Source organism: Phacochoerus africanus, chromosome 2, assembly GCF_016906955.1.
Source record: "Phacochoerus africanus isolate WHEZ1 chromosome 2, ROS_Pafr_v1, whole genome shotgun sequence".
NCBI lineage: Eukaryota > Metazoa > Chordata > Mammalia > Artiodactyla > Suidae > Phacochoerus > Phacochoerus africanus.
The window spans coordinates 6,775,155-6,789,967 of NC_062545.1; positions in this window are offsets into that span (position 1 = coordinate 6,775,155).

Here is a 14,813-nt window from a genome sequence, read left to right on the forward strand (position 1 = left end):
ATTTTTAGCCAGGACAGATAAACACCCCAAAACTTTTCCAGATTTCCACATCAAATAGGTCTATGACTCTTTCCCGTATTTCCATTCTGGTGCTGTAGTTTATTAAATATACTGGTAACTGCCTCCCTCATTAAACTGAAAGAAGATGTAAAAAAATATTCAGTCAATAGGGTCTAATTCAGGTTTTTAAAAATACATCAGAATCCAACACTGTGACTCCCCGTGAGTGCAAACACGTGACAGACAGACATGCGACTGAAGACAGTTTCACAAAGACACCGGCTGATCTGGTCAACAATTGCCTGTCCCTAGTTATCTTATCCAAGCTCAGTATTGTCCTTTCATAGCGGAAGGGGGGAACAATACTCTTTTCATCCTAGCAATCAGCAGTTTTATTGATGTGCCCTTTTATTTTTCCAAGATCCTGATTGTTCTAACTAATGTTTTATCACTTCCTTTAAGAAATCGGTCATTGGGAGCATTTCCTTCATGGCTCAGTGGTTAATGAACCCGACTAGGATCCATGAGGTTGTGGGTTCGATCCCTGGCCTCACTCAGTGGCTCAGTGGGTTAAGGATCTGGTGTTGCCGCGAGCTGTGGTGCAGTTCGCAGACACGGCTCGGATCCCATGTTGCTGTGGCTGTGGTGTAGGCTGGCGGCTGTAGCTCTGATTTGACCCCCTTGCCTGGGACCCTCCATATGCTGCAGGGGTGGCCCTAAAAAGCAAAAAACAAAGAAAGAAATCTGTCATTGGGTTTCATAGAAAAAAGCAGAGCAATGCAGTTTGTAAAATAACAAAAATAAGTCCCTAAATTCCACTATTTTGACAGTAACTCTGCTATCAAAACAATAGATATTAATATTTGCATCAGTGTCTTTATATCCTGTAGGAAATTATTCACTAATATAATGAGCTAGAACTATTGGATATTTCTCTGTGACCCTTCCCCACCGCCACGGGGGTAGTATTCGAAGGACCACTGTGCCGGAGGAAATACTGTGGATTTAGCCCAATAGAAGCTGAGTAAAGGAGACACACCATTAAGAAAATCTATAGTTTGCAAACTAAATAGAACTGTGGCACCTGTTCAAAGCTGCCAGATTTCCTCCCCTAATGTAACAAACAGTGATTGCTCCACATCGAATGTCCTCTGGGAAAGAAAGCCACCCCTGCCTGGACAATAGGCAATTGTCTGGGAGCCAGCTTGTCCCCAGAATAGACCGGGGGCGGGGGGGGGGGGAACTTGGGTCCCTCAGTTGTGCAACCGGGGACAGTCCAGATGCGAAACAGTGATGCTTTTATCAGGGTGTGGCCACGTCACGTGGGCAGCTGGCAGCCCACTAAGAAAGGGCAATGGGGTGCTAGGTAGATGGAGGCGGCTGGGGGCTGAGGAGGTTCCAAAACTCATCCTCTGGCCTTGAGAGTCCAATTTCAGTCTTACCATCAAATCTGTTCAGAAAGGAGACCAAGATTTTAAAAAAGAATTTTCTTTGTAACGTTGTGTTTCTGAAAGGCAGGGCTGGTCACCTGTTAGATGCAGTCAGAACCCAGCCCCCATGGTCCCGATGGCACTTTAGGACAATGGCTCTGTTGAGCCCGTGGAATGCCCTTAACAATAACTCACTGCCGAGGTTTTATGTAGAACTCATGGGATGCCTGAGGTCTTGAATGGATGCATAGGAAATGCAGAAGAGAAAAAGGGAACTTAGAAACTGTCGGAATGGAGAGACGGAAGCTCAGCTTTCTTGAGTCCTAATGAAAAGTGGTCCTGGAGTTCCCGACGAGGCTCAGCGGGTTAAGAACCCGACGTAGAGTTTGTGAGGATGTGGGTTCGATCCCTGGCCTCCCTCCGTGGGTTAAGGATCTGGCATTGCTGCAAGCTGCAGCATAGGTTGTGAATGTAGCTTGGATCTGCTGTGGCTGTGGCTGCGGCGTAGGCCAGCAGCGGCAGCAGCTCCAATTCAGTCCCCAGCCTGGAACCACCTATATGCTGCAGGTGTGGCCATTAAAAGAAAGACAGGAAAGTAGTCCTGTTTGTGAGCTCTGTCCACTACTGCCAGAGTTAAGGGGCCCCTGCCATAGACGCCAGCGAGAGAGGGGACAGCCAGGACAGGGGCACCTGCCCCAGGCGTAGCTCCACGCCTCGCACCTGTTCTCTTGCGGAAAGGGCACCCTTTCAGTAGGGTTTTCTTCCGGGCCTATTTGACACCAGCTATGAGAGGAACGTGTCCTCTCAAATATGGGGCCGGGGGGCAGTTCCTGAATGCTGTGTCCTGTGGCGAAGAATGTCCACTTTCCCCAAAAGCCTCTTTGTGGCAGGTCACCGCCGACCCCAAGAATGCCAGCGCAGCCGAAGCCGTGCGTGCCCTGCTTTGCTGCTGGCTGTGAAACCTGCCTCGCAGAGCTCCAGCCTCCTCCTCCTTCCTCTTTTATGATGCTCCTTTGCCTTCTCAGCCGTTGAACGTGGTGCTGGAGCCTGGGTGCTTCGGGATACATGAGCGATGATGAACGGTAACTCTGACATGTTTCATTTGGAACCGGTTTGCCAAGTTCCGGACCCTCCCTCCAACCACCGGTAGCAAATGTCACCCAGCTGATGCCAAAAAGCCACAGCGGCAAAATATAGATCCTGTCGGGTGTAAGGTTTCTGCCAAGATCAATAGGAAGCGCCTCAAGGTCGGGTCAGCCCCACACGGATTCACGAGCTGTGGTCAGTGACACGCCTTTTCAGGTCTGGAGACACATCGGAAGCTTTTTCATTCATTCACCCGTCTCTTCATTCATCCAGAGCATTTATTTAGGGATTTCTGCCTGTGTCCTCCTGTGCCAAATCCTGAGGTGAATTGTTTAACCAAGGAGGGGTGAAAGAGGGGGTTTTACCAAGTTTAAAAAAAAAAGAAATGCAACTGGTCTGCTAAGAAAGGAAGTGAAATGGAATCATATCAAATGTTCAATTAAAAGAGAAAAGGCAGCAAAACAGTAGAGGACAAAAATAAAAAGATCAAGGGCAACAAGTAGAAAATAGTAACAAGTACGGGAGCTATGCATCCAGTGATATCAATAACCCCTTCGAATGTCCACTGTCTCAATGCACCAATTAAAAGACAGATTGTCGGGAGTTCCGGTCGGGGCGCAGCAGAAACGAATCCCACTCGGAACCATGAGGTTGCGGGTTCGATCCCTGGCCTCGCTCCATGGGCTAAGGGTCGGATGGTCCCATGAGCTGTGGTGTAGGTCGCAGATGCAGCTTGGATCCAGCATGGCTGTGGCTGTGCTGTAGGCCGGTGGCTACAGCTCTGTTTCGACCCCGAGCCTGGGAACCTCTATATGCCGTGAGTGCAGCCCTAAAAAGACAAAAAAAAAAAAAAAGACAGATTGGCAGAGTGGAACATGACACAGCTGTATGCTCTCTATAAGAAGCCTACTTTATTTTATTATGTATGTATGTATTTATATAGTTAGTTAGTTTTTTTGTTTTTTTAGGACCATACCCAAGGCATATGGATGCTACCCAGCTAGGGGTCAAATTGGAGCTGTAGCCACCAGCCTACACCACAGCCACAGCAACAGCAGATCCAAGCTGCATCTGTGACCTACACCACAGCTCACAGCAACACCGGATCCTTAACCCACTGAGCGAGGCCAGGGATCGAATCTGCAACTTCATGGTTCCTAGTCAGATTCATTTCTGCTGCACCATGATGGGAACTCCAGAAGCCTACTTTAAATATAAAAACACACATAGATTAAACATAGATGGATGGAGGAGTTTCCGTGGTGGCTCAGTAGTGACGAACCCAACTAGTATCCATGAGGACATGGGTTCAATCCCTGGCCCCACTCAGTGGGATAAGGATCTGGCAGGTTGTGAGCTGCAGTGTAGGTGGCAGACGAGGCTCGGATCTTGTGTTGCTGTGGCTGTGGTGCAGGCCGGCAGCTGCAGCTCTTATTCGGCCCCTAGTCTGGGAACCTCCATGTGCCAAGGATGGGCCCCTAAAAAGCAAAAAAAAAAAAAAAAAAAAAAAATCGAATGGATGGGGAAAAATACACTATGCTAATACAACTGCCACATATGGAGGTTCCCAGGCTAGGGGTCGATTTGAAGCTGTAGCCGCCAGCCTATACCACAGCCACAGCAACTTGGGATCTAAGCTACATCTTAGCCACAGCTCACGAAGATGCTGGGTCCTTAACCCACTGAGCAAGGCCAGGGATCAAACCTCATGGACACTAGTCAGGTTCATTAACTACTGAGCCACAACAGGAACTCCTACCTGTATTTTTTAAAGGAGGCTTCAGGGGAACTCCTCAAAACTGTTTTTAACTATATTTTCTTTTAGTCTTTTCCTCTCAGACTCTGGATGATAAGCTGATGACAACATTGTGTGACAGGAACAAAACCAAAACAAATCACCTACCACTTCTCCCCACCTGGCCTCCCCCCACACTCCCCCCCACCCCCGCCACCCCACTGAGCAGCTCACAAGTGGGGAGCTTGGACGTGGCCAGTTGAAGCAGTTGGGTGCAAGGAAGGAAAGTGGGGGTGAGACAAGCACCCGTCCAGGCTGAGGTCTTGGAGAGTCTGGGGGAGAGAGAGGGATTGGAAGCAATTGCCATGTGAGAGTAAAGAGGACGGGGAAACGAGGCCTTTAAGAAAAACATGTGTTTTGAAGGTGCCCCTTTAAAGTGACAACGGTCAAGCCTTAAGCACCTTTCAGTTCCTCTATTTCTTCTGAATGGGATGCTGGCCAATGGTCTTGTTCTTGGATAGATATTGGGTGAGGACGGATGGATGGTGGAGACAGACCATGAGATGAACAAGAACTGATGACTTTATGCAGATTCAAAGTACAAGGAAAGAGTCAAATTAATTTCGGAAAATTGGTCTAGGCCTCCCTGTTCCCCTGGGCGAGTTTCACTGTCTGACTCCCGGAGGGAACTTTGTTTCTGGGGATGGAAAGAAATGACGATGTGCCAGAAAATAGCCAGTGGGAAAATTCACATTTAGCCATCTTCACACAGGGTATTTTAATGCGGACGGAATGTCTTTCCAGCATTGCAAAGCCTCCTGCTAACCAAATGTGGCCAGGGCCTAAGAGGGCGTCTCTTTGTTTTTTTTCTTTTTCCTTCTTTTTAGGGCTGCACATGCGGCATAAGAAAGTTCCCAGGCTAGGAGCTGAATCGGAGTGGCAGCTGCCAGCCTACACCACAGCCACAGCAACACGGGATCCGAGCCGCATCTGCAACCTACACTACAGCTCACAGCAACGCCACTGAGGCAGGCCAGGGAGGATCAAACCTGCGTCCTCATGGATCCTAGTCAGGTTTATTACTGCTGAGCCATGACGGAAACTCCCTAAGAGGGTGATTCAATTTTTAGTTCATGTTTTCTTTGATATCACTTCCTAGTGTGATTTCTAAAAAGTCATCAACTGATTCTCCAACCCCTTTCCCAGATTTTTTCAAGTAATATCTTTCCTGAGCAAGAAACACTTCACCTATACAGGACCCAAGAGAGAAGGAAGTCTTAGGGGAGCCGTCACAGTCACTGGATCCATTTGCTGAAATTCACGTGTGTTAGTCACACTGAGTCTGGCAAGCGCTTTTCAGAGCTTGTTGAGACTGACAGGCTTGGCCATCCGGCTTCTCAGGCGCTCATCTTCAGAAAATAAAGGTTTTTAAAGGAATAAGATGATCCTTGGTGCCCTGCTTGTGTTCGGTTTTAAAAGAAACAGATGGATGTTAGATGGAAGAGTGGATGGGTGGATGGATGGATATTGGGTGGATATTTGGTGGAGGATGGATGGGTATTGAATGGGTATTTGGTGAAGGAGGGATGGATGTTGGGGGATGTTTCGTGGAGGCTGGATCTTGGGGGGATGTTTGGTAGCAAATGGATGGACAGTGGGTGAAAGTAAGAGGGATACTGGGTGAGGATGGGTGGATGTTGGGTGGAGGAGTGGAAGAATATTGGATGGAGCTTTGGTAGAGGATGGATGGATGTTGGGTGGATGTTTGGTGCAGGTTGGATCTTGGGTGGATGTTTGATAGAGATGGGTGGACATTAGGAGAAAGAGGGATGGATGTTGGATGGATGTTGGGTGAAGGATGGATGGATTTGGGGTGGACGAGTGGAAGGATATTGGAGGGATTGTGGTGCAGGATGGGTGGATGTTGGATGAAAAATGGATAAATGTTGGATGGCTGTCTGGTGAAGGATGGATGGATGTTGGATGGATGTTGGGTGCAGGATGGATGGCGTAGTTGATACGTGTTTCCCTCCATAGCCAGTTTTGGGGTGGGATGAGGTGGAAGGTGGGGAAACACCTCAGGACAGATAGTTCCCCTAACAATAAGGAGGACAGGCAGGCCGGCAGGCAGGCTGAGTGCTGGGCTCTGCGTGAAGGTAGAACATGCAGAGACTCAGCGATGACAGGCCAGACCTGAAAAGCAACAGCAGGCACTAAACATTCCGTAGACTCTTTATGGCCAGATTTCAAGTTCTGAATCCACTGTACCTACAAAGAACTTTCTGTTCTCATCAAAGAATGTATCACCTGGTTTTAAATTGCTCCCCAGCACACAGGTAACCTGTGTCTTCTGTGGCCTTTTCTCCACTTGTTGTCAGTGAAGGGGAAAGGCCCAGAACTAAAAAGGGATGTGAACCCGTGGTGACAACTGCCAGCCCCAGGAAGCCCCACTGCCACCCTAGTCCCTGGAGGAAGCCTGCTGGCCTTTCCTCCTGCCCCTGCAGGGCCTGGAAAACCACCTTCGGGCCTTAAGTTAGCTGTAACCGTCCCTGCCTTTGTTGGAATGACACGGGGGGGTCCTTCTGGAACAAGTGAATCTATCCATCATTCTTCCTTCCAATTATCATCTCTGAAGTGACTCTGGAACTGTTATTTAGGGACCTTACCTGTAAGAATTTTATACAACTCTGGAGCCATCACAACTGTTTCCCCAGAGTGATCCATGGTCATTTTAAAAGCAAGAGGGGCCTGTTATGGACCGAATCATATCTCCCCCATTCACATGATGAAGTCCTGGTCTCCAGACCTCGGTATGTGGCTGTATTGGAAGAAAGTCTTTAAAAAAGTAATTCAGTTAAGGTGAGGTCACTAGGGTGGGCCCTGGTCCAATCTGATTGGTGACCTTTTCAGAAGAGGACTTGACTATGACACCGACACAGAAGGACCAGCACATGACAACATGGGGAGCAGATGGCCATCTGCAAACCAAGGAGAAGCCAGCCCTGCTGACACCTTGATCTCAGCAGTCCAGCCTCCAGGACTAGGAGAACACGGCCTCCCATTGTGTCAGCATCGCCCCCGTCCCCTGCCCCCCAGGTCTGTGGTGCTTTATGACAGCAGCCGCAGCAAACAAACTCAGGCCCTGAACACTCGCCTGCAGGTGCAACCGGGAAGGGGAAGCAGGCTTTCCTCACTCACCCTAGGAGCAGGTGCAGGGCAGGGGAGGTGGGGTGCAGAGGCTGCCCCAAGAGGAAAGGAAAAGGCCCTGTTCTCGGGGAGTGGGGAGGGGGTTAAGTGGCGGGGCTCACAGCAGAAAGACCCCTGTGAGAACCCACCTGCGATGTTTTACAGCCCAGAGGAAGGGCCAGCTGAGGACAGGAGGGTGACGTTTAGAGGCAGACACTGCACTTCCACGCCCACAGCGCCACAGGGGAGCGCCAGGAGGAAGAGCATAAAAGCAGATGTGAACATGCAAACTGCACGGAGCCTGAGCTCCCGGTTTTGCACAGGGGAAGCTGGCCTTTGCTGCAGCGTCTGCAGGGTCTCAAGGGCACTGCCCCCGCCCCCTGGAAGGCATGAGGCCTCGGGGGCTGCAGTCGCAGCCTTGGACCAAGAATGGAAACCGTGGCTTCTGACCAGCTCCCTTCAAAGCGGCAGCTGGTTTCTTACCCCTCCTGTCGAACCTCCACGGGCACATTTTAGAAAAGGAGAAAAGGGAGCGAGCTTTTCTCTAAGGCCCCTTTTGTACTAAAAGTCTGTGGTTTGGATTCATAGTGATTCACAGTTGAGTCAACAAGAAAAAGGTTAAATTATGGTCTGAATATTCCAGTTAAGAAAACAGGCGAGGGTGCCCTCTCTTGCTGAAATGTCACCTGCAGAGATACTCGAATCTGAAAGCCATTTCGTCGTTTAAAGATGCGAGCATGGAGGCATTTTAGCAGAGCTGCTCATCGCTGGCCATGCGACATGGGATGAGCCATGCTTATTGTCTTTGTAATGTTTCCTCTCAGAAGCCTCTGGCCACAAGGAGATTGTGTGTTGTGTATTTACAAGGTCAGACAGTTCCACGGTCTGAAACAGCATAGTATATATTCTTATGCATACTAGCATGTCAAGTGGACCTGCCACACAGAATCCCAGTTGTCTCTCAGTTGTAAGGTTACCCAAGAAAACAGAAATCGGGTGTTCATAACGCGGTTAGTATCCTGCTTCCTAAGCCAGGGCTTTTCCAGTTGTCAAGTATCTAGAGATCATCTGATACACCCATCTGAAATTTGTTTCAAATTGTACTTATTTCAAAACTGAAGGAATTTGGAGCTTGTATCTCTGTGCCTTTTCTCTTAAAGACACATGTGTTTCTCGTTGAAGTGTTTTGGGGTTTTTGTGTGTGTGTCTTTTTTGAAAGATGGCTGTACCTATGGCATATGGAGGTTCCCGGGCCAGGAGTCAAATTGGAGCAGCAGCTGCTGGCCTACACCGCAGACACAGCAACACAGGATCCAACCCACCTTCGCATCCACCACCTATGCTGTAGCTTGCAGCAACAGCGGATCCTTAACTCACTGCGCGAGGCCAGGGATCGAACCCACGTCCTCATGGATACTACTTGGGTTCATTTCTGTTGCGCCACCACGGGACCTCCTCGTTTAAACATTTACAAGGACAACGCCTCATGCCAGCAGAGACCGCCGGCTTCACTAGCTCTGCAGGGCACAGCTTGGACCCCGGGATGGGGAGCTGGTCCTGGCTTCCCTCCAGATTCCATCTGGTTCTGTGTCACTTGCCAGGACTGCTCTGAACCCCAGATCTTCTTGCATATGTTTTGTTGGTTCCTTTTCAAGCTACGAGGAACATTCTTCCTTAAATAATTCTCGCAGTCTGAATTGTCTGGAACCCTGAACCTCCGATTTTCTCTGGAAAGGACACCCCCTGGGACATCCGGTTGACAGAGGTGATGCCTGGAGCCATCCAGGTCCTCCGGCCTGTAAGGGGAGCCGCTGACCCTTCCTCTGTGTTCTCTCAACAGAACGCAAATACCTAGGGTTTCCAATTTCTCACTCGGCAAACATCTGCCAGAGGCTTAGCAGGTGTAGGTGGACTCAGAAAGTTGGAGCGCCAAAGAATTTTTTTTTTTTTTCCGCACCCGTGGCATACAGAAGATCCCAGGCCACAGCTGGAATCTGAGCCAGAGTTGTGACCTAAGCCACAGCTACGGCAATGCTGGGTCCTTAACCCACTGCACCCGTGACTCCACAGAGACAAGCTGGATCATTAACCCACTAGCCACAGTGGGAACTCCCCAAAGAATTTTAAAAATAAGCTGGACCGGAGTTCCCATGTGGTTCAGAGGGGTAAGGATTGGCATTGTCACTGCAGCAACTTGGGTGGTGTGGGTTGGATCCCTGGCCCAGGTACTTTTGCATGTCATGTGGGTGTGGCCAAAAAATAAAGCTGGACCTGTGCCTTCATTTTGTGGTGAAAAAACCCAAAGCGCCCAGAGAAGTGAATTGCTCAATGTAAAAGTTACGAAGTCTCTTAGCGACAGACCAGACTGGAAGCCAATGGGCTAGGTCCCAGCCCGGGGGGAATTAGAGCTGGTTTCGTTTTCTGCTGGCTGTGGCCCCAGGAAGGGCTGAAGGAGGGCCCTGCCACCCCAGGCCTTTGTTCACCTTTCTAAGTGGAATGGATGCCACCCCCACATCACCTCCCAGCACCCCAGGGCCTGGACCGACTCAGGCATTTTCTCACCTGTGTGGTGGGGTCTCAGCTGAAATCGAGGAGCTGGGCTCAGAGGCTCCTGGTGGCCCCATGTGGCTGGGCGTGGAGAACTTCGGTGCGGATAAACCAACCTTCTCCAAGGGCAGGGTCAACCCCCAGGCCAGCAACCTCTGCATCCCCTGGGAACTGGGTGGAAAGGTAAATTCTCAGCCCCACCCAACCCTACTGGATCAGGAACCTGGGTGGTGGGTGGGGCCCACAACTCTGGGGCTTAACCAGCCCTACAGATAATCCTGGCCTGTGCTGAAGTTTGAGAACCACTGCTCGAAATGAATAAAAGACTGAGTTGGCAGGCCTGATCATTTCACCCCGGGGAAGACGATAACCAGTGATAACAGCCCTTACTCAAAAAGCACTAGGTTTTAGAAAGAATAGATGAGATACATTAGATTTGGGAACCAGGCTACATGAAAAAGGACACTTTCACAAGCAATTTGTAAATGTGTAGTGTTTTCCATTTGTTTGTTTGTTTGTTTATTGTCTTTTTACCATTTCTTGTGCCGCATCCGCGGCATATGGAGGTTCCCAGGCTAGGGGTCGAATCGGAGCTGTAGCCGCCGGCCTACACCACAGCCCCAGCAATGCAGGATCCGAGCTGTGTCTGCGACCTACACCACAGCTCACGGAAACGCTGGATCCTTAACCCACTGAGCGAGGCCAGGGACGGAACCTGTATCCTCATGGATACTAGTCGGGTTCATTTCCGCTGCGCCACAATGGGAAATCCACGATGAAATAATCTTGATTTTTTTTAAAAGAATAGTAATAGAGTTAACCGGATCTCCCCGTCTGATTAAATGCCCAATACCCCAAAAGTTGTCACTGACAGATGAAGTCATACAATAATTAATTTATGGAGAGCCGAGCGCATTGTTTTTCTAAGGCATGTCACTGAGTTTTTCGGCACAGGATAACTTGTGAAAACAATGTGCATTTAGATTCAAGTGGACAGACGATATGCTTAGTCATAATTATGTGACAGCAAATATCGTTTTTTTTAAATTTAACATTTTTTAGGTTTTTTTCTGACTTTTTGTCTTTCTAGGGCCGCAAATCACATGGAGGTTCCCGTGCTAGGGGTCAAATCAGAGCTGTTGCCACAGCAACACCAGATCCAACCCATGTCTGCAACCTACACCACAGCTCATGGCAATGCCGGATCCTTAACCCACTGAGCAAGGCCAGAGATCGAACCCACAATCTCATGGTTCCTAATCGGATTTGTTTCCGCTGCGCCACGACAGGAACCCCAGAGCCTTCTTTTCATCTCAGCAAAGAATTGATTTTAAAAGCCTTTGGGGTGAGTTCCTGTTGTGGCTCAGAGGTAACAAACTCACAGCTGTAGCTCCGATTCCACCCCTAGCCCGGGAACGTCCATCTTCCAAGGGTGTGGCCCTAAAAAGGAAATTGAAAAAGCCTTTGGGACATTGCCCTTCCGCCCGGCTTTTAGGCCAGCTCAGGCTGGAATCATGGGAACAGCCATCTCCTATGCAGTGAGCATTTAAGTCTGGAGATGGCTCCAGAAGAAATGTCGTACAAGGGTGACTGAACACCAGCTCATGGAATCTATGATGTGTGTAGACCACAGGCCCCAGATTTCAGGAAAGGGGCGTGGGCCTGTGAGGCTGGCTCTCCCCGTGTATCAGACGCCAGTCAAAGGCGAAGCCCCGCCCCTGAGGACAAGGACCAAGCTCTGCCACTTGCCCCTGTGGGAGCGAGCATCCCCAAGCCCGGCCCAAGAGCGCCAGGGCTCGGGATGCAGGCGCCCAGGGTGAGAACAGTGGGGACCACGGAATGGAGACGAAAGCCAAGGACTCATGCTCCCTGAATCACTAGAACGTCCTTCCGAGTGGGATTTGGCCAATGCCCAGGCGAAGCACGGCAATCAGGGAAAGCTCCCAGGGGCCCGATCCCAGGGGCGAGACCAGCAAAAACACATTTGGTGGGAGAGGAGCCAGGACGGCCAAGGGGAGAAACAGCAACAGCCCGTTTAGGGCCAGGGGCTGCCCGTTCCTGCGTCGTCGGTGTGGGAGGTGCCCGGCCACAGCTCCGGGGGGGACTCCCAGCAAACCCCGGGTGACCGAGCCCTGACCCCGCCCCCCTGGAGCCAGGCAGGTTGAGAACACGGGCGGGCAGGCAGGCCCGCAGGAGTCAGCCCTCCCCTTCCCCGCCTCCCCTGAGGCAGGTTTGTTCCTCTTCTGCTTTTGCTGCATCAACAGTCACCTGCTCGCCTTTCTCCTCTGACAAAGGTCCCTGCTCAGCCAGCAGCCCCAGGTCTGCCTCTGGTCACAGGCAGTGTCCGTGGGCCTGAGCCATCGCGTCCCTTGTGAGACATCCGGCTGGCACTCCGGTGGCCTGCAGCTTCAACTTGGAGAAAGGTTTGAGTCCTCTAGACTGGGGCACCCTGGTGTGGGGCACGGCTGGGCCTGTGCTTCGTGGTCTTGGGGGAGGGGTCCCTCATCCCCACACCCCGCAGGTGGAGTGGAGGAGAGCGGGAGTGCTCCTTCTTGGGAAAGGCCGCACTCAAAATAAGAGCGGCTTCCTCAGCAGGGCCCTGACCCAGATCCGCTTTCTCCAAGGGCCCACACTCTTTCCATGTCGGCACACTCAAAACAGAGGGAGAGGGAGTTCCCGTTGCGGCTCAGTGGGTTAAGAACCCGACACAGGCTCCATGAGGATGCGGGTTCGACCGCTGGCCTCACTCAGTGGGTTAAGGATCTGGCCTCGCCACACACTGGTGTGCGTCACAGATATGGCTCTAATCAGGCGTTACAGTGGCTGTGGCGAAGGCCGGCAGCTGCAGCTCCAATTCAACCCCTAGCCTGGGAACTTCCATATGCCGCTGGTGCAGAATTAAAAAGAAAAAAATTTGGGAGATTTAATTAATACAAGGCACGAGGAAATGGCAGTTGGCTAAACAGCTTAAACCACACATCATAGATGAACTTAAAACCAGCAATTAAATATAGACTGATAGGACGCTATGCGGAATACAGAATCAAATGCTGAAGCAGTAGAGATCATAGCAGAAAGAGATGGATAGTTTAAATGTACCTGCAAATGATAAACAGCAAGGCCAAAGCATCAACAGTCCATGCATAAAAACAGGTCTCATGTAAGAGTACATACGAGTCAAGCTCCTGCCATGGCTCCGTGGTAACGAAGCCGACGAGCATCTATGAGGACATGGGTTTGATCTCTGCCCTCGCTCAGTGGGTTAAGGATCCGGCGTTGCCGTGAGCTGTGGTGTAGATCACAGGTGAGGCTCAGATCCTGCATTGCTGTGGCTGTGGCGTAGGCGGCAGCTGTAGTTCGGAATCAACCCTTAGCCTGAGAACTTCCATATTGCCATGGGCGTGGCCCTAAAAAGACCAAAAACAGAGAACAGTATTAAGACATGACAGTGAAAAGCAGGAACATTGTGGCACATTCAGCTGTGCAAGAACTAGTCAAAACCCCTCTTCCTCTGGGATGTTGTCTTGGGGCAACCGTGCTTGGTGTCCCATGGTGGGTGGACCACAGAGGGAACAGCATGGTCCTGGCGGCTGTGCCCATCTCAGGGGAGATCCTGCCTCTGCTATTTTCCAGCGATGTCACCTTGAGGCGGTGACTTAACCCAGGTAAGCCGAGATTCCTCGTTTACCACATGGAGACGAATAATATCTAATCCAAAGTGCTCGGTAAAAGGAGGCAGGTGAAATAGAGGCATTCAACTCGCAGCAGGTGAAAGCAGGACAGGGACGACATGCAACTGAGAACAGTTAGGAGAATGGCCGTATGCTAAGTAGACAGGCTGTGTTGAATCTGTTAAAAGGACAGTTAGGAAAATTCTGATCATCTGCTTAGGATGTGCAAATTAAAAATACGATGCAATGAGATCCCACTGCATAGCCCTGGGGACTCTATCGAGTCACTTATGATGGAGCACAATGGAGGATAATGTGAGAAAGAGCATGTATATATGTATGTGTGACTGGGTCACTTTGCTGTTCGGTAGGAAGTTGACAGAACTCTGTAAACCAGGTATAATGGAACAAAACAAAAATCATTTTAGAAAATATGATGAATTTTCTATGCTCCTACGATTATAGCAAAATAAAATATGCCCATAGGAGTTCCCTGGTGGCTCAGCAGGTTGAAGATCCACTGTGGTCACTGCTATGGCTTGGGTTGATACTATGGCGCTAGTTCTATTCCCGGCCTGGGAATTTCCACCTGCCACGGGCATGGCCAAAAAAATAAAATAAAAAAATACACCTCCATATGAGGAAAGACTGGAAAAGGACATGATAAATGAAAACAAAGATGGTGATGATTTTATGGAGAGTTAAAACTTTTTCTTAAATGTCTTTGTAATCTATGAAACCAAGGATAAAAAGGATGCCTGAAAAGACATTTCTTTGTATTAGGACAGTGGAAACGGACAGTCCCACCTGCCCCGGGGCAAAAGGTGATACAGTAATGATGTCCTCTCACTCAGGTGGCATTTACAGAGCCCTGGGACATGTCAGGTCTTTGAGAACCAAGATCCTGTCCTCACAAGCTGGTCGGGATAACCCTATAAAAACGGCAACCAACTGAATGCCACTGTGATGAGTGTTCAACACAGATGAGCTCAGGCCAGTTTTCCTTTTAAAGACTCAGGGGCTTCCTGGAGGAGGTGGTCAGCCTGTCGTAGAGGCAGGGAGAGGTAAGTCAGCTGATGAGAGGTGAAAGAAGCGTGCAAGGAAAAGTCTGGAAGGAGGCAAGGGAGGAGACTGGAGGGAGAGGCAGGCCAGGTCATA